Source organism: Ovis canadensis, chromosome 12 (genome assembly GCF_042477335.2).
Source record: "Ovis canadensis isolate MfBH-ARS-UI-01 breed Bighorn chromosome 12, ARS-UI_OviCan_v2, whole genome shotgun sequence".
In the NCBI taxonomy this organism is placed as follows: Eukaryota; Metazoa; Chordata; class Mammalia; order Artiodactyla; family Bovidae; genus Ovis; species Ovis canadensis.
The window spans coordinates 28,967,059-28,991,260 of record NC_091256.1 but is presented as its reverse complement, the minus strand read 5'-3'; positions in this window follow the sequence as shown (position 1 = coordinate 28,991,260).

The following is a 24,202-nucleotide window of genomic DNA, read 5'->3' as shown; positions in this document are numbered from 1 at the left end:
CTTTTCTTCCTTCACTCTGGCTTCTGCAGTGTACCTGTGGTGGTCAAAAGTTAGGGTCTGCACCCAGACCCTCATGTTTGGAATCCAGGCTTTGAAATTTATTAAGCTTTGTGACAGTCGAGAACCTGGAGAATGTCTCTTCATCTAAATGAAGATAACAATGGTAACTACTTCTTCATATTCTTGTGAAAATTGAAGAAAAAAATATATAAAGGCACTTATGTCTGGCAATTAATAAATATCCGATTAATGTATCTCTTGTTTTTTAATTTTACCTTTTCAGGATCGTACCATAGGGCCTGGGCATAAAAACATGTGAGTAAGTCACAGAAGTTAAGAAACAGATAAGAAACAGATCACACACATACATCCAAAGCTGTGATGATGATAGAGGTTAGAACCAGCACCATGGGGACAATGAAGTGGATTATTTATAACAGACTTGGATGGTGGTCCAATAATAACTATTTCCTAGCAACTTATTGAGAGCTTGTAAGTGTTTCGGTTTGTTCTTTGCAATAATTCCTCAATTATGTTTCACAACTGCCATATGAAGTAAATATTTGATGCCCATTTTCCAGATGAGGAAATTAAGCCCTATAGAAATTAAATACTTTTCATAAGGTCATTCACCCTGCAAGTGGAAGACCACAAACTTACATCCAAGTTGGTTTTCTTCCAAAACTCCTTTGCCTATGTGTTTTCTGCTCTGCCTAAATATGAAAGTGAAATTGTTAGTCACTCAGTTGTGCCTGACTCCATGGACTATAGCCCACCAGGCTCCTCTGACCATGGAATTCTCCAGCCAAGAATATTGGAGTGGGTAGCCATCCCCTTTTCCATGGGATCTTCCCAACCCAGGAATCAAGCCTGGGCTTCCTGCATTACTGGCAAATTCTTTACCATCTGAGCAATCAGGAAAGCCCATGCCTATATGTGTATATATACACATTTACCTCCACTGTTACTGGTTACAATTTGAATACCTACCTCTCAGTATTGTACGCGTATTCTAGAAGGGATTGGGTTGCCTGTGATACCTAATCAGAGAATCATAAACATGACTGCAGATTGAGAGTCTTCTTCGATTCTGAGGTAACTAGCGGGCCGACAGAGTTGCCAGTCCTTCGCTTAGCTTCTTAAAATTTCTGCGGCATTCCCATTCCCTCTGTCAGCATGTCAGAATTTCCTCCGCTGCCTGTGCTGATAAAGCCCCTTGAACACAGGTACCACCTAGAAATCACGTGGCGTTGTGTTCACGAGGGTGCTCGGCAGAGGATGGAGGTCTAGATGGGAAGGATGGCGTCCTGAGGACCACTCCACTACCCCACAGGTCAAGGGGACAGCATGTGGAGCCAGCTTTCCCCCTAATATGTGTGGAGCAAGCTAGATTTCCCAAGAATTTGTTACTGAGAGAAGTGAGTTTACATTTTTAAAAACATTCTTTTCCATCATGGTTCATCATAGGACATTGAATATAGTTCTCTGTGCTAAGCAGTAGGACTATGGTGTTTATCCATTCTATGCGTAATTGTTTGCATACGCTAACCCCGAACTCCCAATCCACCCAGCTCCACCACCCTCCACCTTGGGAACCACAAGTCGGTCCTCTGTGTCTATGAGTCTATTTCATAGATAAGTTCATTTCTCTCGTATTTCAAATTCCACATGTACGTGAAGTCATAGCATATTTGTCTTTCTTTTTCTGACTTACTGCCCTGAGTATGATCTGTAGGTTCATCCGTGTTTCTGCAAGAGCATTTTTTAGTGGCTGCATAGTATTCCATATGTATGTATCACATACTCATTATCCATTTATGCATCTATGGACATTTAGGTTGGTTACATGTCTTGTCTGTTGTGACTAGAGCTGCTATCAACTGAAAGAAGTGAGTTTAAATTTCACTGAAAACGCTAGATAACCAAATTGTTGTGATGTGTTACATAAGACATAGACCTGATGACATAAAATAAAGCAGGGAATGTAAGAGGTAGAAAAGAAGTTGCAAGGAAATTTGAACAGCATACCCTTTGAGAATTAGGTCGGGAAGATCCCCTGGAGAAGGAAATGGCAACCCACTCTAGTACTCTTGCCTGGAGAATCCCATGGACAGAAGAGCTTGGTAAGGTACAGTCCACCGGGTCACAAAGAGTCGGACACGACTGAGTGACTTCACTTTCACTTTCACCTATAAGCATTATCTTTCAATGAGCTTCCCTGGTTGCTCAGATGGTAGAGAATCTGCCAGCAATGTGGGAGACCCAGGTTTGATTCCTGGGTTGGGAAGATCCCCTGGAGAATGGAATGGCTTATACACTCCAGTATTCTTGCCTGGATAATACCATGGACAGAGAAGCCTAGCAGGCTATGGCCCATGGGGTTGCAAAGAGTCGAGCACAACTGAGCGATTAATACTTTCACATCACCTTTCAATATCTTCCTGAAGGTGGAATATTACCCAAATATTTTCTTTACTGTTTTTCAGGCAACTATGAAAACTGCAGTGGTATAGGATACAAAGGTCGTTGGTCTACATGGCATGAGTCTAAGTGTCCCAAAAGTCCTCCCTTTATGCCAGAGTGTATTAAATACATGCACACACACAACTGTCCACAGGCACACCATACCTGCACAATTTCCAAACACAAACATGAACACTTGCTTCTCCGCGAGTGAGGGGATGGGCAGATGGAGGAGCAGAGAGGGACTGTGGCACCAGGGGGTGAGGGTGAATTTTTTTAAACTGAAATTTTTGGTTGAGATTTCTGTAGAGACTCGGTGTTTTTGACTTTGACGCATTTAGATTCAGAGACAACTGGAAAGACCTCACATGCGAAACTGCTATTTGTCAAATATCCTTCTGTGTGAATGTGCTTCTCATCATTTCCGGAGAGCTGGTTTTGATAGACAAACTATGCATACTGAGGGCCTGAGGCTAATGGGGAAATGAGACAGGACAGACAGAGGAGCTGCCGGGGTGGCCAGACACTCAGCCAGCAGGGTGATTGGTCCTGGGGTCAGTGCTGCATGAAGACCCATGGACACCACTGTGAGCTGTCCGCAGAGCGAACACAAGGTTATACAGAGAACACTGCTGCTAAAAGGCTTTTCTCCTACTCCTATCAATGTGATGCTTGAAAAGTCGCATTTTCAGTATAAAACTGGAATTTATGGACTACCAATAATTACATGAGACATTCCAGGCCCCAAATCTAGGCAGCCATCCATTTTGAATCCCAACTTCTTCAATCCAATCCAGGGCTTAATATTTTTTTATATTTAAAAGAGTAGTTTTATGTTAGTTTGCCTTTTAACTCTTTTATTTAGGTAAATGAAGCAGGATTTGAGTAGAGAGAGTTGATGAGGAAATGCCAAAGTGTTTTGGGAAATTGAAAACAAAAGGCGATTATTAATGTAATAGATTGACACATTTTAGTGTTTAGTGTGGACTAGGAGGGCATCCCTCGTGACTCAGTTGGTAAAGAACCCGCCTGCCAATGAGTAGATGCAAGAGACGTGGGTCAGGAAGATCCCCTGGAGAAGGAAATGGCAGCCCAGGCCAGTATTCTTGCCTGGAAAATCCCACTGACAGAGATGCTTGGAGGGAGTCTGTGGGGCTACAAAGAGTCAAACATGACTGAGCATGCAGGCGTGCAACACTTTATCACTGTGTCTTAGGGGTGACTGTGTCTGGATGTGTATATGATTTTAATTAAGGAGCTCCCAGTTAAGAAACACTGTCTTCACTTCTTTCCTTCCTCTGGTACATAGGCTACAGCCTGAGTTGCAGTCTGTCATTCTCCCTAAAGTTTTAGATGTTTTTTTTCTAAGGAGCAGTAGAAAGGAAGATACTTCTTTGAAGATCCATTAGCTTTAAACTTACTTCCTCTTATCCATTTGATAAAGCCAGCGTCTGTTAACCCAGAGCGCATTCCTGGAAGGGCTGTTTGTTCCCTCGTACTTCTGTCTGTGCAAGGGACTTATGAGACAGGTGGGGACCAAGTTTGTTTGAAAGTGTTTCATGTTGTGCTGTACTGACTGATTCAGCGTGAATCAGTGTAAGGTCATTTTTGAGTTCAGGCTCAAGAATTTTTACTGTAGCAGAAAGGAAAAAAGTGAATATACCAAACCTGAAATCTGTGAAATTATGTTGGTTTTGCAAGGTTGGGAATACTCTTATCTAATATTCTGTGTAAAATGTTTAGTGGAAAGTCAGTATAGAAAAACATGAGTGATTATACACTAAAAACTGTAAAATGTGGATAGTTTTTCTTTTTTTGATGTTTCAGATAAATTTCTGTCTTCATTCTTTGTAATTATAACATGACTCTCTCTCCACACCACAATTGTCTGGATAATTCATATTTTTCATTTAACTTTGTTTACATTATGTGAGATGGCAATTCAAGATAAAAATTTAGAGAAGGGATGTCTTGCTTCCAATGACATCAAGCTAATGGTTCCTAAGTTATCTCACTGATTGATTCATTTATTTAGCAAGTACAGGTTTTTTGAGGACTTATCCCTTGCCAGGTTCTGTTCTAGGATTTGATGATCTTAAAACAGACAGGAATTTCCTCCTCAGTGGATCTTCTGCTTTAGCAGGAGAGATAGACAATAAACAAAACAAGAATATAGCTCCCAAATTCCCATTTAAATAGCATGAAACCAGAGAAAAACAATGAAGCGTCATAACATAGAACATGAAGACTGCAAGGGAACCAGTTTCAGAAGAAATTTCATTAATTTTAAGTTTGATAGAGAAAAAGGCTTGTTAACTAATGCTTTACCTCATGAAATAGCAAGCTTGACTGCTTATAGGCAGAAGAGAGATTCCTGCCTCTGAAAAGATGTTCAACATCGCTAATCATTAGGGAAATGCAAATAAAAACCATTGTGAGATATTATCTCACACCTGTCAGAATGACTGTCATTAAAAAAACACAAGTAACAAATGGTGAGGATGTGGAAATGTGTGCTATCAGTAGAAATGTACATTGGTTCAGCCACCGTGGAAAACATATGGAGGTCTCTCAGAAAGCTAAAAATAGAACTACTGTATGACCTAGCAATTCTACTCCTGCGTATATATATCTGGAAAAAACTGAAACTCTAATTCAAAAAAATACATGCATCCCGATGTTCACAGAAGAATTATTTACAGTTGTCAAGGTATGGAAGCAACCTAACTGTCCATCAACAGATAAATGGGTAAAGAAGATGCAATATATATTATTATTTTGCACACACAATGGACTATTATTCAGCCATAAAAAAAGAATGAAATGATACCCTTTGCAAAATCATGCATGGACTTGGAGGGTATTAAGCTAAGTGAAGTTAATCAGAGAAAGACAAATACTGTATGATATCATTTATATGTGGAACCTAAAAAATACAGCACACTGTATATAGAAAATATATAGTTATATATGCTATAAATTATATATGCTTATATATATGCTTATAATTATATATATAATTATTTATATAAATAATTATATAATATATATGCTATAAATTATATATATATAATTATTTATACATATATAAATTATATAATTATACAAATAATTATATAATTTATATATATGTTATATATAATTATAGCATATAAGTTATATATGCTATAAATAGATACAGTTTTATATGTGATAAAATAGAGCAAATGACTATAACAAAGAAAGAAGCAGACTTATAGAGAACAAACTAATGATAACCAGAGGAGAAAGGGAAGGAGGAAGGGGCACGATAGGTGTAGGGTAAGAGGTACAAACTATTAGGTATTAGGCATACAGTTGTTTCAAAGATATATTGTGTGGCACAAGCCCAATATTGTATAATACCTACAAATGGAATATAACTTTTAAAATTGTGGATTACTATATTGTACAATTGTAACTTACATAGTATTATACAGCAACTACCCTTCAATTAAAAAAGGCATTTCCTGCCTCTTCCATACTGTTCATCCCTTGGCCCAAAGACTCTGATCTACCAACCAATGGTTGGTACAGGCATCTTCCACTATCTAGAAAATGTGTCCGCAAAATTCAGCTTCCATCCAGTGAGTGTCACCACTCTGGAGTAATTTGTCATGCAGAATGAAGGTATTGAAAGCATTTTATTTGTAACTTGGAAAACTGTAGCGTGAAAAAAATGAGCACAAGACTACATTAACATAATATTAGTTGCGTTTGTGATGAAAGCAAAACCAAAAATCCATAAATACTCCTGTCTTTGTTCCTCCCCATCTTCTAATGAGAAAGAATCCTTTGTTCCCTTGTTATTATTGGCCATGTTTGTGTATGTTAACTTGGAAAATAATTGATGATAAAAAGAGAATACTAAAGTATAATATTATAGGTTAATATGTTATAAGCAAGAGAGTGGCTTAAATGGTATTTCTGTCTCCTATCACAGTTTGGCGGTAAGCACTCCAGGCCAGCAGATGCCTTGCCGTACTCAGTGTAAGACTTCTGTCTCAGAATCTCAAGGGGCTGATACTTGGCACCACACCCATTCAGAAGAAAGGGAAAGGGGCCAGAACGGTAGGCACAAATTTGGTTTGAGAGGTATGGTCAGGAAGTAGCATCATCAGTTTTGCTTGCACCCTAATGGTTAGCACTTGGTTACCTGTCTGCACAAAGCTGCAAGGTATTCTGAGTGTAAACTCTGTGTGGTTATGAGCTCAGCTGAAACTCAGGAGGCTCATTATTAAAGAAGGGTTGGATACATATCAGGGGACAACTAGCAGTCTATATCTTAATCGATCCTTGTGGCCAGTTAATATCCATCTGTATCTTGCTTGCCATACATAGAACCCACAGAGTTACCCCCATGGATGACAAAGCCACATCTGGTTAATACCTTTGTTTATTTATATCTTTGATATATCTCTTTTATTTTTTATTTCTTTGAGTTCATTTCTTAAGTAATTTTTATTGGAGTTAGTTGCCTTAGAATGTGTTAGTTTCTACTGCATGGCAAAATGAATCAATTATATATATATACACATATATATATATATGTGTATATCCCCTCCTTTTTGGATTTCCTTTCCATTTAGGTCAGCATAGAGCACTGGTTATGGTTCCCTGAGTTATAGAGTAGATTTTCATTGGTAATCTATTTTTATATATAGTATCAACAGTATATATATATGGCAATCCCAGTTTCCCAGTTCTTCTCATTCCCTCTTTACCCCCTTGGTGTCCATACATTTATTTTCTACATCGAGGTCTCTAGCTTTTTTATTTTTTGACTTTGTTGCAGCTCTTTTTTAATTAAAAAAAGGAAGCATTTTATGTTGGAGTATAGTTGATCTACAGTGTTACATTAGTTTCAGGTAGACAGAAAAGTGATTCCGTTATCCTTATTAGAGTGCTAAATCTCTGGATGGTGATTGATTCTCTTCAATGTCAGTGTGTGATTCCTGGTGTTTTGATGACTTATATAAACTAGTGGATAAATTAGCTGCTCCCTTCCTACACACGTTAAACTATAATGGAGAAAGAACAATGTAACTTCAATTAAAAATAACATTCAGAAAAGAGATAAAGGGAAAGGCAGAGCAGTCCCTTGCCCCTAGCAATAATGAGCCTGGGCGAGTGTTGGCACTGCACTGCTTGCTTAGTTCTTGTTCTGGTCTCCAGAGGAGCCCCTTTGTCCATTTCCCTCTAGGACCACATGAAGTGTGCACCACCAGAAAATGTGCCTTCTTTGAGGGCTGCATGGCTTGTACTGTTTGGGGGCAGCAGAGTTGTAGGAGTCAAACAGCATTTCAAGCCAGGCTGTGCTTTCCCTGGCAATAAGAAGCCCTCCGTTACTTACCGATGCATTTCGATTGCTTTCTTGTCAGATGCATTTGAAAATAGTCATCAGTGCACATTATATCTAGATAATTATTTTGTGTGCATGTTAATATTTAAAAATTTTTAAGGCATATAGTCAGTTTACAAAGCGTTTGTTTCTGCTGCACACAAAGTGAATCCGTTATAAATACACATATCCACTCTTTTTCAGATTCTTTTCTGGTATAGGTTATTACAGAATATTGAGAAGAGTTCCATGTGCTATACAGCAGGTCCTTATTATTTATTTTTTTCTATAGTGGACTGTGTGTATCAATCCCATTCTCCCAATTTATCCCTCCCACATATCAATTCTTTAATCAGTCTAACTGTCTCATAGTTGAATTGTCAGACTTGTGATATGTTATCGAATTCTATTTTTATTCTGTTTGAAAAAGTGGATTTGAGTAATGTGTTTTCCTTGACAAACAGGATCCTTGTTCTTTTTTCCCAGCTTTATTGAGATCTGATTGACACATGATATTGTGTAAAGTGAAGGTGTACACACATCGACTTGATATACTTATATATTGTGAAATGATTATCATGGTCGTGTTGGCTAGAGGTTAACACCTCCATCATCTCTTTAATTACTATTTCTTTTTTGTGGTGAGAACATGTAAGGTTTACCCTCCTAGAAAATTTCTAGTATATAATACCGTGTTGTGAAGTATAATCACCATGCCGTCCACCACATCCCCAGACCTTGTTCACCTTCTAATTGGAAGTTTGTGCCCTTTGCCAGGATCTCCCTGTCCCCCCTCGATACAGTTCTCAAACCTGAAGCCTCTCATTTATTGGTCTCTGTGCTCAGTTTCTCCATTTCTCCAACACCTTGGTATAGTGTCCTTGGGTCCATGTGGGAGACTAGGCTTGGTCCGGTGTGATTGGCTTTGTTGGCGACAGTCAGCTTCCCCACATTATCACGACTGACTTCCAACACAATAACTTGTATTTCCTCTGCCAAGCCAGTGCCATAGACTTTAGGGTTTTGACCACTATGGTTTAGACCACTTCTAGTATGAATTTCTATTTTAGGTAGAATAGAGTATAGTTTTTTTTTAAATAATATAGTGACCTTAAATATAACAATATAAGGTAGATTTTTTTTCCTGTCTCAAATAAATAGTCCAGAAGGAGGTAATCCAGAGTTCTTAGAGCAGTTTTTCCATCTTCCACAATATTTTTGCAGATCAGTGTGTTTGAACCAGTTCTCAGTGACTCTTAGACAGGAGTAGGGCAGGGAGAGAAAGGATAGAGGAAGAGGGTGTACTTGTTCTTTTTTAGGGATGTGACTTAGAAGAAGCACTTCTGAGCTTTTCTTGGGGTATGATCAGGGTCTCTCTGTGCTCTGCTATTGAAAAGCAATCATATAGATGCCCTTATGGATATTAAGAATAATGCTCAGCTTGGAGAAGGCAATGACACTCCACTCCAGTAATCTTGCCTGGAAATCCCATGGACAGAGGAGCCTGGTAGGCTGCAGTCCATGGGGTCGCACAGAGTTGGACATGACTGAGCGACTTCCCTTTCACTTTCCACTTTCATGCATTGGAGAAGGAAATGGCAACACACTCCAGTGTTCTTGCTTGGAGAATCCCAGGGACGGGGGAGCCTGGTGGGCTGCCGTCTATGAGGTCACACAGAGTTGGACATGACTGAAGCGATTTAGCAGCAGCAGCAGCAGCACCAAATATTAGCTGAGGGCCCACAGTGTGCAAGGAGCCTGTACTAGGTATTGAAAACAAGAGAGAATAAAATGCCACCCTGCAGGGGACAAAGAAGCACTTCTCCCATCACAGTAGTCACATGACCCCACACAACTGTAGTTCAGTTCAGTCACTCAGTCATGTCCGACTCTTTGTGACCCCATGAACTGCAGCACTCTAGGCTTCCCTGTCCATCATCAATTCCCAGAGTTTACTCAAACTCATGTCCATTAAGTTGGCGATGCCATCCAACCATTTCATCCTCTGTCATCCCCTTCTCTTCCTGCCTTCACTCTTTCCCAGCATCAGGGTCTTTTCCAATGAGTCAGTTCTTCACATCAGGTGGCCAAAATATTGGAGTTTCAGCTTCAGCATCAGCTGTTTCAATGAATATTCAGGATTGATTTCCTTAAGGATGGACTGGTTGGGTCTCCTTGTAGCCCAAGGGACTCTCAAGAGTCTTCTCCAACACCACAGTTAAAAAGCATCAATTCTTTAGCACTTAGCTTTCTTTATAGGCTGACTCTTACATCCATATATAACTGCTGGAAAACAATAGCTTTGACTAGATGGACCTTTGTTGGCAAAGTAATGTCTCTCCTTTTTAATATGGTATCTAGGTTGGTCATGACTTTTCTCCAAGGAGCAAGAATCTTTAAATTTCATAGCTGCAGTCACTTGGAGCCCCCCAATATAAAGTCTACCACTTTCCCCACTGTTTCCCCATCTATTTGCCATGAAGTGATGGGACTTGATGCCATGATCTTAGTTTTCTGACTGTTGAGTTTTAAGCCAACTTTTTCACTCTCTCTTTGACTTTCATCAAGAGGCTCTTTAGTTCTTCTTCACTTTCTGCCATAAGGGTGGTGTCATCTGCATATCTGAGGTTATTGATATTTCTCCCAGCAATCTTGATTTCAGCTTGTGCTTCATCCAGCCTAGCATTTCTCATGATGCACTCTGCATAGAAGTTAAATAAGCAGGGTGATAATATACAGCCTTGATGTACTCCTTTCCTTTTTGGAACCAGTCTGTTGTTCCATGTCCAGTTCTAACTGTTGCTTCCTGACCTGCATACAGATTTCTCAGGAGGCAAGTCAGGTGGTCTGGTATTTCCACCTCTTTAAGAATTTTCCACAGTTTGTTGTGATCCACACAGTCAAAGGCTTTAGCATAGTCAATAAAGCAGAGGTAGATGTTTTTCTGGAATTCGCTTGCTTTTTTGATGATCCAGCGGATGTTGGCAATTTGATCTCTGGTTTCCCTGCCTTTTTTAAATACAGCCTGAACATCTGGAAGTTCACTGTTCACGTACTGTTGAACCCTGGCTACCCAATTGTAAGGAGCTTGCAATCTTTAGGTAGATGGTCATCTGACCAGCTAAAATATGGGAATTCTGTTACTAAAGAAAGTGGAGGTGAAGTTGGTGGAAATCTGGTTGATAGTAAGTCATCATAAAGAACAATATTGAGTTACTGTGAATAAAAATCACATGAAATATTAATAATTTTTCCCTTTGGTGGGGGAACCCTGTATAATTCTCATTTTCTATGATTTATCTGGACTTTATCCATTTATATATTTTGTCATCTTTCCATTTTTCAGATGTTTTACAGTGATCCTCTATCACTTGCATAATCCAAGATGATTTTAAGAATTCAATAAGCTAAATCCCACAACTCTGAATTTTGAGAGATGCTATAATAAAAGTTGTCTGAAGATTTAGTGCATAAGATAAAAGTTGTCAGAGATTTCTGGAAGAGATATTCTGGCAAAGAGAAAGGGAGAAATCGAGATATGAGCAAAGAAAGATTTTTTTGTTTGCCAGTGATGAAGTTACTTTCTGAGTCTTTAGAAATGAGCCAAATTAAAGAAGAGTTGAACTAAGGGAAGGAGAGATTGAATATCAGCTAAGCTTAGTGATCTGGAGAGAGGGTTATTGCTTGCTTCCCATGTTAATAATTTTAACAATACTATTACTATATCATGTTAAATAAATATATACTGTTAAAACAGTAATGCCTAGGTTATTGGTTGGCCAAAATGTTCATTTGGATTTTCCTGTGACAGCATCTTATATCCAGAAATTATGCTAAAGTGAGATGATTCCAGCTCAGCCATACTCCATGGAAATCAGGAAATTTGTATAAATTAATAATAGTATAGTTCCTAGGCTTTCCTGTGGCTCAGACAGTAAAGAATCTGCCTTTGGTGCAGGGGACCCAAGTTCAATCCCTGGGTCAGGAAGATACCCTGGAGAAGGGAATGGTAACCCACTCCAGTATTCTTGCTTGGAGAATCCCATGGACAGAGGAGCCTGGGGTGCTGAGTCCTTGGGGTTGCAAAGAATCAGACATGACTGAGCAACTAGCACTTTTCTTGATTTGAAATTGTCAAAAAAAAAAAAACAAAAAAAAAACAAAACGTCAATTACAGTGACAAGAAGGAAAACCCAGTAGGTTCACAGGGAAATATATTTTGAGTTTAAATGATTGAAAAATTTGTATTTATATGTAGACTGCTAACTGCTGCTAAGTCGCTTCAGTTGTGTCCGACTCTGTGCAACCCCATAGATGGCAGCCCACCAGGCTCCCCCGTCCCTGGGATTCTCCGGGCAAGAACACTGGAGTGTGTTGCCATTTCCTTCTCCAATGCGTGAAAGTGAAAAGTGAAAGTGAATTTGCTCAGTCGTGTCCGACTCTTAGCGATCCCATGGACTGCAGCCTACCAGGCTCCTCTGTCCATGGAATTTTCCAGGCAAGAGTACTGGAGTGGGGTGCCATTGCCTTCTCCGATATGTAGACTATAGAGTGTTATTAAAACAAGCATTTGGATGATGCCAGATCCTACAAAATGGTACCTAGGCATTGTGTGGTTTCTCTCTTCCTGTAGACATCTTTTGGCAGTATTAACCCCCTAGTGAAAAACAAATAGTGGTTTAAAATGAAATATTTTTGTCCTTGATGTTTAAAGGCTAAATATTCTTTTTTGGTAGCTAGCAGTGGGAATTTATTCTTAGTATGTGAAACAATTTGAGTGAAAATCAATGTGGAGTGGCTTCTGGGAGTTGGGGCGTCAACTGTAGGGGAGACCTGAGTGGTCCTGCTGGATGGACAGCAGTACTAGGAGAGCCCTGCGCGTCTCTGGAATGGGGATGCATGGACCCGACTTCTATTATGTGGCCTTTAATGTGTCTGAGATTCTGTTTTCTCAGTTTTTTCTCTCTTTTTCCAGATTCACATATCGAAGAAAAAGAACATGATTTTCCTGGCTTGGACCAGGCATCTACTCCTGGATGAACCAGCTATGCTGTGATCAGAGGAGAAGGACCACTGGCACCAACAGGCCTTGTGTATCAGAGCCTCCCCAGAGAAGGGGGCTCACTGGAAGAGAAACAGTGGTGTGTTAGTTCCACCATATAATGAAGAGGAGGCTAATGCCATTCATTCTATGAATTGTTTCCTATTAATACTATTTGGAAAATAATTAGGAACAGTTGCTAGATGCTCTAAAAGAAAGCATATACATTGCTAGCAAATCATGCCAGAAGTTTCTTCTTTGATGTTTTTCTTATGCTATTTGCTCAAGCTTCTGACTTGGGCCTCATCCAGTTAATTTAGTTTGTTACACTGTTCTGATGGCTGGGAAAAGGGGACAGGAAAGAAAGAGATAGAAGAATGTTTGTAAATTTGCATATTTAATCAAGAAAGGATTCTTTTTAATGAATAGACAAAACCACCAAAATTAGAAGTTTTATTATAACATAATTCCTTGCATGTATCTTGAGTAAGAATGAATAAGTTTTTGTCTGGTATCTGTATAAGCCAGTTATAGCATTTTAGAATGTCACTTATGAAATAGAAAATTTCCGTTTATATAAAAATCTTTATATCCTGCTGAAGAAACTTTAAAATGTCAATTTCATGCAGTACATCTGGAGAAAATCTGTCTAGGGCATAACACCTTCACTGTTACACAGTGGTTATAACTTATTTCTGTAAATAGTGACTAAAACTTTGTGGAGATGCACTGTCTGTTGGGATAGTAGATACTACTGTGTGTAGTAGTAGACAGTAGGTACAATGTAGGGTTATAGAGTTTCTGCATCATAGGTCCATTTAGATCAATGAATTTCCATCGTAATGCTGATTGAAGGGTCCATGGAGTTACATTTTTAGTAACAAGATTTTTTAGAAGACATTAACATGATGTGGTATGTTCAAACATCACTTTCATGAACTGTTCCTTCTTCTACAACATACTTTGGTCACAGGACAATGGAATGCATTAACCATAGTACCTCAATAAATATTTGCCAAAGGAAGTGTAAACAGAAGACAACAGAAAAGGAAAAATTTAGAATGGATGGTTATTAGGTAATGGTCTGTCTCCCAAGTGAAATTTTAGTGCTATAGCGATGTCAGGAAGATACGAAGGTTGAAGTGTCTCCAATAAGAATAGAACATTTCATCATTTTGAACAATATATAAATGTATATAATTATGCAAAAAAAACCCCAAATAACTTATGGGTTAGGTAGTTGGATCGGGCGATCAGACGACAGGTAACTTTACTTCATGTGCAAAGTAAAGTTTGTTGTTTCCATTTTGAATGTAATAATTAAGACCTAGGTGTGTGAAGTCACTCAGTCGTGTCCAACTCTTTGCGACCCTGTGGACTGTAGCCCGCCAGGCTCCTCTGTCCATGGGATTCTCCAGGCAAGAATACTGGAGTGGGTGGCCATTTCCTTCTCCAGGGGATCTTCCCAACCCAGGGATCGAACTTGGGTCTCCTGCATTGCAGGCAGATGGTTTATCCTTTGAGCCATGAGGGAAGCAATTTTGGGCTTCCTGAGTGGTAAAGAATCCACCTGCCAAGCAGGAGACCTGGGTTTGATCCCTGGGTCTGGAAGATCCCCTGGAGATGGAAATGGCAACCCACTCCTGTATTCTTGCCTGGGAAATCTCAGGGACAGAGGAGCCTGGCAGGCTACAAATCATGGAGTCACGAATAGTCAGACACCACAGAGAACTAAACAAAAGTAGAACAATTTAGCTGTAGTGATGACAACCATCCTCTTTTCTGGATTGATTTGGGGATGTGTCCAAACATGGTAGTTATTTTGCAAAATAAGAAACAGAAGTGTTAATATTTTTTCAAAATATATACATCTATAGGGATGTACATATGCCAAACATTTCTTTGGATTGACAAGAAAGTAAATATCAGAAGATACTTTAAGTCACTTTATAAGCATTTTAAAAAGTCTGGCAAGCTCTAGTGTTAAATTTATAAATTAATTAATATGTATGTCAATTTCATTTCCAAGGCAAACCATTCAGAGTCACAGTAATCCAAGTCTATGCCATGACCAGTAATGCTGAAGAAGCTGAAGTTGAACGGTTCTATGAAAACCTACAAGACCTTTTAGAAGTAACACCCAAAAAAGCTCTGCTTTTCATTATAGGGGACTGGAATGCAAAACTAGGAAGTCAAGAACCACCTGGAGTAACAGGCAAATTTGGCCTTAGAATATGGAATGAAGCAGGGCAAAGGCTAATAGAGCTTTGCCAAGAGAACGCACTAGTCATAGCAAACACCCTCTTCCAACAACACAAGAAAAAACTCTACACATGGACATCACCAGGTGGTCAACACTGAAATCAGATTGATTATATGCTTTGCAGCCAAAGATGGAGAAGCTCTATACAGTCAGCAAAATAAGACTGGGAGCTGACTGTGGCTCAGATCATGAACTCCTTATTGCCAAATTCAGACTGAAATTGAAGAAAGTAGGGAAAACCACTAGACCATTCAGGTATGACCTCAATCAAATCCCTTATGATTATACAGTGGAAGTAAGGAATAGATTTAAGGGACTAGATCTGATAGACAGAGTACATGATGAACTAGGGATGGAGGTTCGTGACATTGTACAGGAGACAGGGATCAAGACCATCCCCAAGAAAAAGAAATGCAAAAAGGCAAAATGGTTGTCTGAGGAGGCCTTACAAATAGCTGTGAAAAGAAGAGAAGCAAAAAGCAAAGGAGAAAAGGAAAGATATAAGCATCTGAATGCAGATTTCCAAAGAATAGCAAGGAGAGATAAGAAAGCCTTCCTCAGTGATCAATGCAAGGAAATAGAGGAAAAGAACAGAATGGGAAAGACTAGAGATCTCTTCAAGAAAATTAGAGATACCAAGGGAACATTTCATACAAAGATGGGTTCGATAAAGGACTGAAATTGTAGGGACCTAACAGAAGCAGAAGATATTAAGAAGAGGTGGCAAGAATACTTAGAAGAACTGTACAAAAAAGATCTTCATGACCCAGATAATCATGATGGTGTGATCACTCACCTAGAGCCAGATGTCCTGGAATGTGAAGTCAAGTGGGCCTTAGAAAGCATCACTATGAACAAAGCTAGTGTAGGTGATGGAATTCCAGCGGAGCTGTTTCAAATCCTGAAAGACGATGCTGTGAAAGTGCTGCACTCAGTATGCCAGCAAATTGGGAAAACTCAGCAGTGGCCACAGGACTGCAAAAGGTCAGTTTTCATTCCAATCCCAAAGAAGGGCAATGCCAAAGAATGCTCAAACTACCACACAATTGCATTCATCTCACACGTTAGTAAAGTAATGCTCAAAATTCTCCAAGCCAGGTTTCAGCAATACACGAACCGTGAACTTCCAGATGTTCAAGCTGGTTTTAGAAAAGGCAGAGGAACCAGAGATCAAATTGCCAACATCTGCTGGGTCATGGAAAAAGCAAGAGAGTTCCAGAAAAACATCTATTTCTGCTTTATTGACTATGCCAAAGCCTTTGACTGTGTGGATCACAATAAACTGTGGAAAATTCTGAAAGAGATGGGAATACAAGACCACCTGACCTGCCTCTTGAGAAACCTGTATGCAGGTCAGGAAGCAACAGTTAGAACTGGACATGGAACAACAGACTGGTTCCAAATAGGAAAAGGAGTACATCAAGGCTGCATATTGTCACCCTGCTTATTTAACTTCTATGCAGAGTACATCATGAGAAACGCTCGGCTGGAAGAAGCACAAGCTGGAATCAAGATTGCCCAGAGAAATCTCAATAACCTCAGATATGCAGATGACACCACCCTTATGGCAGAAAGTGAAGAGGAACTAAAAACCCTCTTGATGAAAGTGAAACAGGAGAGTGAAAAAATTGGCTTAAAGCTCCACATTCAGAAAATGAAGATCATGGCATCTGGTCCCATCACTTCATGGTAAATAGATGGGGAAACAGTGGAAACTGCGTCAGACTTTATTTTTTTGGGCTTTCAAATCACTGCAGATGGTGATTGCAGCCATGAAATTAAAAGATGCTTACCTCTTGGAAGGAAAGTTATGACCAACCTAGATAGCATATTCAAAAGCAGAGACATTACTTTGCCAACAAAGGTCTGTCTAGTCAAGACTATGTTTTTCCTGTGGTCAAGTATGGATGTGAGAAGTTGGACTGTGAAGAAAGCTGAGTGCTGAAAAATTGATGTTTTTGAACTGTTGTGTTGGAGAAAACTCTTGAGAGTCCCTTGGACTGCAAGGAAGTCCAAGCAGTCCATCCTAAAGGAGACCAGTCCTGGGTGTTCATTTGAAGGACTGATGCTGAGGCTGAAACTCCAATACTTTGGCCACCTCATGCGAAGAGTTGAGTCATTGGAAAAGACTCAGATGCTGGGAGGGGTTGGGGGCAGGAAGAGAAGGGGACAACAGAGGATGAGATGGCTGGATGGCATCACTGACTTGACAGACGTGAGTCTGAGTGAACTCTGGGAGTTGGTGATGGACAGGGAGGCCTGGCATGCTGCGATTCATGGGATCGCAAAGAGTCAGACACAACTGAGCGAATGAGCTGAACTGAACTGATATCAATTTTAATTTTGAATACACATATGTATATTTTTTTCTTACCTAAATGAGAACTGAATGATCTCTGCTCCATGTTCTGCTCTTTGGGAGAATTATGAATGATATAAAATAAGATATTTTCTTTATTAAAATGTATCTGAAAATAAAATTTCAGGATAATAAAATTGTTATTGTTATTTAAGCTAAATAACTCTCAGGGATAAAGATTTATTTAGTTTTTAAGAAAAGCAGTGGGTAGAGATAAGTGGCTTTTCCATCACTCCAGAATATCAAACATTAGAGTAAGCCTTTGATTGTAGGGTTCTCTGGCTCTGAAACCCATCATCTGACCCTCCACTGAATTGATTCCTAAGGGTAAGGGCAATTCCTGTTATTTTAGGCCCCTATCACAGTTTCTGCCCCTTAAATCAGCAGTCACAAAATAAAGAGTCACAGAATAAACAGCATAAGTGGTAATTTTGGTTTAAATAAACTGACTGAAATAAACTGACATACTATCTAAAATGGAGTTTAGAAATACCCCTACTTTGAAGTTTGGTTGATTGATGCAGTTAAAATTGGGGTAGCAGGTAGAGGAGAGAGAGAAATAAGCTTGCTTTCTGAGTAAGGTAAAAATAGTGAGACTGGACCATCTGTCATCCTCTTCCCTGTGGGATTCTCTGCTTTCAGGATTGCTCTGTTCCCAGTCTCTAGAATTATCACAGATTTTAAGAATAGAAGACTTAACAAGTTTCTGTTCTACACTTAGAAACATAGGGTCCAGTTACTCTTATTTGATGTTCAGAGATCCTGGTACCTAGTAATAGATGCTGCTCATATACCCACATATTTCTTTATGTTTATATACTTATTTTTACTGATTATATGCTCTGTGCCTGGTGCTTTCATAAGCCTTGGTGATACAGACAGACAATGGGGAATCACTCCAAGTCATTCATAGGGGCTTCCCTGGTGGCTCAGTGGTAAAGCATCCACATGCAATGCAGGAGATGTGGGTTCCATCCCTGGGTCAGGAAAATTCCCTGGAGGAGGAAACAGGGCAAATCCCATGGACAGAGGAACTTGTGGGCCACAGTCCAGGGGCTCATAAAGAGTGAGACATGACTGAACGACTGAGCACACACACACCCAAGGCCATCCACAGAATAAGGTTGATTGGATGGTCACGGCAATATCAGTTGTATATTCTCATTCACAATTTAGATTTATCAATACCTGATAAACTACAACCATCAACTACTGCTTTACATGTGAAAGCTAGAGAGTTTGGTTAGGCAGAAAGATAGATTGGGGGTTATACTGAGAAGTTTTTATGGTGATGAGTTTATATTTTACCTGTTTGAGAACAAGAGTCAATGAACACTTTAGAGAAATGAGGGATTTGTTTAAAATTGATTTTTAAGTAAATTTGTCTAACAGAAATTAGGAGGCTGGAGTAGAACCAGGTAGGAGGAGTATAAGAACAGAGTCTCTTAAAATAACCCAGATGCAGGCAGTAAGAACCTTCTAAAGGAGGATCAGTAGAACGTGGTTAGTAATGAAATTGTGGGATAAAGAGGAAAATGAGTCAAGAGTGTCTCTAGTTATTTGATTGTCTGGTTATGTAGAAAATGATAACAAACTTGGAAAAGAAATTTAAAAACAGCAAACAGCAGTTAATGTTCTTTCAAAAGGCTCAAGTTTGATTATTAAATTTTTGTGACACTGAAGAATATACCATTCATCCTTCTCTAGATGTATGTATGCATATATGTATTAGGAATAGGAAAAACGACATCACCTTGTATAACAAAGTTCTTGGTGGCCTTCCAGAGGAATGTATGGAGAAGAATTATGAGGCTGCATGCAGGATTCGTGGGGAAGATCACATGACTAGCAATGTCTACCATGTTGAAAAGGTGGGGGATGACAGCATTCTTATTATTTTCTTTCTAACCTTGTAGAGATGAAGCTTCAATAATGAGAGTAAATAATATATAATACAGCCATCCCCATGTGCCCTGCTTCTTTCACATTGTTCCTTCTCCCAAGTTCTTGACCTGAGTACTTTCTTGTCCATGTTGCTCATCCATATGTTTCAGATCTTTTCCAAATTTGCTTTCTTGAATTTCCGTTTAAGCCCTCTAGTATCACAGTTATTTACATATTGGGTTGGCCAGAAAGTTCGTTTGGGTTTTTCCGTGCAGTCTTGTGAAAAACTGAAATGAACTTTTCATCCCATTCAATGAATTTTTTCTATCTCTCCCCTGAGGGCTCTAGTCCTTTCCTTAAAATCCTTTCCCATAGTAGATGCCTAACCACCAGCACTGATCCCTCCAAATTACCTCCTCTCTGCTTGCTTCCATTTTGAACATTTTGAATATATGTTTTATGTGCCCATTGCAACACCTTGCTATTTTACCTTGTTCTACCCCATTTTCAACTATTTGAATAAAATCGATATTGGCTGTATTTTGAGGCACTGCGTACACGTTCATTACTGGCATTTGAAGCTGAGGCATCTCATTCCTTGCCTTTCCCAGTCATAACGCTGGTGTCAAATGCTCCCTACCCATAATTTCTCTTATAGTAATTTGGCTCCGTCCTGTGAAATCTGAGATCCAGTAATAACTTTATGTGGAAAACAAGTATTAACAGCTGTTGAACAACTCCTGCCCTAATGTTTAACCAAATAAGATGTTTTATTAGGAGCTGTATCTTTATAGCTTCTTTTTAACAGCTGTAATAAACTCTTTCAAAGCAATATGCTTCAAGAGATCAAAGAGCTATGCTCAATTAGAGTCATTCCTTATTAACCATAGTCGGGAAAGGAACAAGAAATAAATCAAAGTGTGTCCGATATGTCCTTTAGCAGACTGAGTGAGTATTGTGTCACTGTGATATGTAGCTTTAAACCAAATTAAAAGTCCTGTAAAGCACAGAAGCTCCCTGGGCAGTGACAGGAGACCCGCTATGGAGATCACACCTCAGTTTCTGGTGTAAGTGCCACCTAACAGTCACCTCTGAGCCCTTCCGAAGCATCCAGAGATCAAAGACAAAGAGCACTTCAACAGAGTCCGAGGATGCAGCTTGTTTTCCATCACTGAAGAGATGTGCAGCCCAAGCTGACTGTACCGATTTCAGCTTGAACAAAATAACAGCAGGTTTCTAAGGAGCTGTCGTATATTAAATGAAGTGAGGTTATCAAATGCTGTAAGGGCAGAAAATGGCTTAAACTGGGATTCGCTGGAAAACAACCTCATATCCTGTGGCCTGGTATGAAACCATAGCAGCAGAGTTGTGCTTAATGGGTCGAGTTAATCTCTTTAAAAGGGCTCAACAAGCCACCTTAATTGTGGCACCATTCTCTCTTCATCCTGGGTTCAAATGCCTAGTCATCTTTGACTGTTTGAACTCTTTCGTGAGGTCTATCCAGGTCTCGCATCTATTGATTGCTTCTCCGTCCGGACCTCTCATTCTATGTACCTGTCCTGTTTCTCACAAGAGCTCTGTGAATTCATTTTGTCATGATTTATGGTGAAAGGTCTGAGTGTTAGTTAAGTAACTTTCTCAGGGATTAGCTGTAATAAGCAGAGCTACTCAAGTTTCTCTTCTTGTGTGAGACATTTCTCAGCTCTTCTGTTCTGTGCTGTGATAAACAAAGTGTTGACTTTTTATTCTGAACCATGTCTCTGACTTCATCATTTCCCATTACCACCTCCCTCTCCCATATTCCCATTGATATGATCACCTTGGGGTTTGATTTGATGAAGATAAAAGTCAATTTTACTTGTGGATTCCTAGGAGGGTCTCTCTTTCATGAAATGTCAGCTGTTAGCAAGAGAGTAAAATGGAAATGTCTCCAAATGGAAATATATCACTTAAATGATGTAAGGATTTCCAGAAGCCTAGGTAGAGTTGGTCCTTTTCCATATTATAACATTGCTTCCTCTTTCCTCTTAATTCAGCCCTTCTGCTTCTGTACTAGGCAAAGAGAGCTTTTATCAAGAAAAAGGGATTGGAAATGCTTTTACTATGTTTCAGTATTCTTATCTCCATTTTGTGAGCTCTTCTGATTTTTCACCATCCATCAATTTGCTCTTTAAAAGCTTCCCAGATTGATCTGTAAGGCTTTGAAACTTTAACATCACAGAAACCACTTAAATTATTTTCCAGAATGCATCAGAATGACATGGGCATAACATTTACATAAATCTCATATGACAAAGTATGAGGGAGTGTTCAGATTCTAGTATTTTACATTAATCAAGAAAGGAAGTTATAAAGTATTCTAATACTAATAGGATAATAGAGTGCCTTCATATAATCCTTTTCATAGTTACTCATGAACCAAGAATGGCTGTCATGAACACAGCTTAAGGATTGATATGCAAACCAGACCAAGGAAGCTAGTGTAAGTTGTCCAAGTGGTAAGGAAATGAACGTCAGAGTAAATGGGCCTGAGCTGAAAGATAAAGAAAGATAAGAAGTGTGTGTGCTGGGGGAGGAGTCAGATGTCAGTAGATACTAGCTTCCAGTTTTTAAACAGGTGCTCAGTGTATATGAATCCAACAAATATATATTAAATTGATTGAATACACATATGTCTCCCTTTAAAGGTGTAAGTAACACAAAACCGTTTTTTTGTTTTGAACACTTGGAGAACTTAACAAATCCTGTAAAGCAAAGTGAACACCTGAAGCACATTTGTTACTACCTGTATCTTACCTTAGCTTCCACGCACCTTAAACCAAACCAGCTTTATTTAAACCAGGTTCCTTCTTTCCCAGCCACCATATCTTGGTCTCACTATTGCCAGCTTCACAAACTTCATCCTTACCTGTACCTAGGTAAGCCTTTTCTTTTCTGTTTTCATTTGTGAAACAAACATGGGCAGCCTTTTTCTGGAAAGAGGAGTCACCATTTGGGGCTTTCCAGCAACACGGTCTCCGTTACAAATACTTAGTTTTACTGTGGTCATTTGAAAGTAGTTGTTAAGTGAAAACATTTTATTCGTGGAAACACATTTGAATTCTAGGTCATTTTCTTGTGTCTAGAAATTGTCTTCTTTTTATTTATTTATTTTTCTTTTCAGTCACTGAAAGATGTAAATATCATTCTTATTTCACAGACTGTATGAAATAGGCAGCTAGCCAAGTTTAATCCACTGGTCATAGTTTGCTGATAACTGTTAAAGGGTAAAATCTTTGTTTATTTTGCTTCCCTTTATTGGACACAACTTCACTTTCACTTTCACTTCATCTCAATTGAATATCTATGGATTTTTATTAACCAACCTCTAAATACTTGGATCTAAAATACTTATTTTCTGAATTATTCATTTTGACCCATTTATTTTTCTCTACTTATTCTTGATTAATGGTTTAATTACCATATACCATTTTTAACCATTGGTTGTAAAGTCTTAAAGAGAAGAGGCTATCTTTATATTTATTTTATTAACCTTCTAAGATATATAACTGTTGACTGAAAAAAATGCACAACCTAAAACTTGAGAATTGTGTTTTATATGGTGGACAAAACTGAGGACTTGAGCCCCGGGTACTGCCTCTCAGATTGCTCTGAGAGGCTCTTTTGAGAAAGGCAGAGAGGAGCCAGGATATATAGGAGTTTTTGCAACAAAGACCAGGTAGTAGGAACATAGAAATATTACTGTTAATTAAAGAAAACCAGATATCTCAAGTTAAAGAATGTGACATTTTTCTATGTATGGGAAGATGCTAGAGTCTGGACGCACTGAAATCATTCCTTTGGTATGCATTTCAGCTATCTGGGGTCAGGATACTGTTTTCCTTCATCCTGGATCCCACCAGAGTGCACAGTGTGTGTGTGTGGGTAGGAGTGTGAGTAGCCGATGGCCAAGACATCCTTTGTTTACAGATATGGCAGGTGGCATTTTAAATGCACATCACAGCCCTGCCCACATCACAGGGCAGTGAATAATGGAGCCCTGTATTAATGGTAGTTGAGTGAGACAGGAGCAGTTTTCAACAGCCCTTCCAAGTAGCAGCAGCAGGTTCCAATACAAGGCTGTCTCACAAGGCCTCACTCTAGAAAGGAGCGCTCGGACCCCATTTATCTTTTTATAAAAACAAAAATAAACCGAATCAGTCTCATGAGCGGCCTCTGGGGTCTGATCTGGAGGGCATCGGAGAAGAAACTGCTCTCAGCGGTGCCCCAAAGACCATCACTGGTAGTGTGTTGGTTCTATTAACAATTGTTCTTTCCTTTGTCCTTTGATCCTCAAAAAAATGTACCACACAGACTCCAAGGGGACTGGTATTTATATATTTTCAAAATTTGGGACATCATTTGATGACAAATACAAGAAAAAGCATGCAAATCCTGACTGAGCTAACGATTTATAACCTTGATTGCACATTAGAATTATCTGGGGAGTGTTTAAAAAAATCCAAGTATTTAGGCTATACCTGTGACAATAAAATTAGAGTTTCTATAAGTGGCCCCCTCTTAGCAGTAATTTTTCCAGCTCCATAGGTGATTCTATTGTATAGTCTAGTTTTAGAATCTCTGCCCTACACCTGCTTGTTAAATGCAATCATTACTCAAGAGAGGTTAATAGATTAATTTTCTCTTATTTTAATCTAATGGATTCATCCCATTGACACCAGGAGGGGAAGGATTAGAAAATAAATTACATATCCTGAGGTTAGTGTTCATTAAAATATGAATGAAATAGAGAAATGGCTGGTGGGGGATGGGGGGTACATTGAATATACCTCA